Consider the following 2,500-nt stretch of genomic DNA (forward strand, 5'->3'; position numbering starts at 1 on the left):
TTGCCATGCACACCTCACATTGTCAAAAATGTATGGGAAAAATTCATTTCAATACATTTCAGTTTGATTTGAAATGTCTTTATTATATATTTTAGTGCCAATATGCCAAGGTTATATTCCATAACATGTTAGTATTAGAATATAGATTCTTCATATATGTATATATATTCGAAAATTTTTTCTATTTAAACTAACGTATGGAAAACCAGGCATAAAATCACAATATTACCAGTTTAATATGGCTTAAATTCGAGTTTCATATAGTTATGATTCGATTTATATGCTTCAATATCATTGGTTAGTTAACTTTTGATATTTTCATATTATTTCACATGCCTTCACCGTGAGTGTTTTTTGCCATGCACACCTCACATTGTCAAAAATGTATGGGAAAAATTCATTTCAATACATTTCAGTTTGATTTGAAATGTCTTTATTATATATTTTAGTGCCAATATGCCAAGGTTATATTCCATAACATGTTAGTATTAGAATATAGATTCTTCATATATGTATATATATTCGAAAATTTTTTCTATTTAAACTAACGTATGGAAAACCAGGCATAAAATCACAATATTACCAGTTTAATATGGCTTAAATTCGAGTTTCATATAGTTATGATTCGATTTATATGCTTCAATATCATTGGTTAGTTAACTTTTGATATTTTCATATTATATCACATGCCTTCACCGTGAGTGTTTTTTGCCATGCACACCTCACATTGTCAAAAATGTATGGGAAAAATTCATTTCAATACATTTCAGTTTGATTTGAAATGTCTTTATTATATATTTTAGTGCCAATATGCCAAGGTTATATTCCATAACTCTCTATTTAAACTAACGTATGGAAAACCAGGCATAAAATCACAATATTACCAGTTTAATATGGCTTAAATTCGAGTTTCATATAGTTATGCTTCGATTTATATGCTTCAATATCATTGGTTAGTTAACTTTTGATATTTTCATATTATTTCACATGCCTTCACCGTGAGTGTTTTTTGCCATGCACACCTCACATTGTCAAAAATGTATGGGAAAAATTCATTTCAATACATTTCAGTTTGATTTGAAATGTCTTTATTATATATTTTAGTGCCAATATGCCAAGGTTATATTCCATAACTCTCTATTTAAACTAACGTATGGAAAACCAGGCATAAAATCACAATATTACCAGTTTAATATGGCTCAAATTCGAGTTTCATATAGTTATGATTCGATTTATATGCTTCAATATCATTGGTTAGTTAACTTTTGATATTTTCATATTATATCACATGCCTTCACCGTGAGTGTTTTTTGCCATGCACACCTCACATTGTCAAAAATGTATGGGAAAAATTCATTTCAATACATTTCAGTTTGATTTGAAATGTCTTTATTATATATTTTAGTGCCAATATGCCAAGGTTATATTCCATAACTCTCTATTTAAACTAACGTATGGAAAACCAGGAATAAAATCACAATATTACCAGTTTAATATGGCTCAAATTCGAGTTTCATATAGTTATGATTCGATTTATATGCTTCAATATCATTGGTTAGTTAACTTTTGATATTTTCATATTATATCACATGCCTTCACCGTGAGTGTTTTTTGCCATGCACACCTCACATTGTCAAAAATGTATGGGAAAAATTCATTTCAATACATTTCAGTTTGATTTGAAATGTCTTTATTATATATTTTAGTGCCAATATGCCAAGGTTATATTCCATAACTCTCTATTTAAACTAACGTATGGAAAACCAGGCATAAAATCACAATATTACCAGTTTAATATGGCTCAAATTCGAGTTTCATATAGTTATGATTCGATTTATATGCTTCAATATCATTGGTTAGTTAACTTTTGATATTTTCATATTATATCACATGCCTTCACCGTGAGTGTTTTTTGCCATGCACACCTCACATTGTCAAAAATGTATGGGAAAAATTCATTTCAATACATTTCAGTTTGATTTGAAATGTCTTTATTATATATTTTAGTGCCAATATGCCAAGGTTATATTCCATAACTTTCTATTTAAACTAACGTATGGAAAACCAGGCATAAAATCACAATATTACCAGTTTAATATGGCTTAAATTCGAGTTTCATATAGTTATGATTCGATTTATATGCTTCAATATCATTGGTTAGTTAACTTTTGATATTTTCATATTATATCACATGCCTTCACCGTGAGTGTTTTTTGCCATGCACACCTCACATTGTCAAAAATGTATGGGAAAAATTCATTTCAATACATTTCAGTTTGATTTGAAATGTCTTTATTATATATTTTAGTGCCAATATGCCAAGGTTATATTCCATAACTTTCTATTTAAACTAACGTATGGAAAACCAGGCATAAAATCACAATATTACCAGTTTAATATGGCTTAAATTCGAGTTTCATATAGTTATGATTCGATTTATATGTTTCAATATCATTGGTTAGTTAACTTTTGATATTTTCATATCATTTCACATGCCTTC

This window comes from Anastrepha obliqua, unplaced genomic scaffold, assembly GCF_027943255.1.
Source record: "Anastrepha obliqua isolate idAnaObli1 unplaced genomic scaffold, idAnaObli1_1.0 ptg000168l, whole genome shotgun sequence".
Classification (NCBI taxonomy): domain Eukaryota; kingdom Metazoa; phylum Arthropoda; class Insecta; order Diptera; family Tephritidae; genus Anastrepha; species Anastrepha obliqua.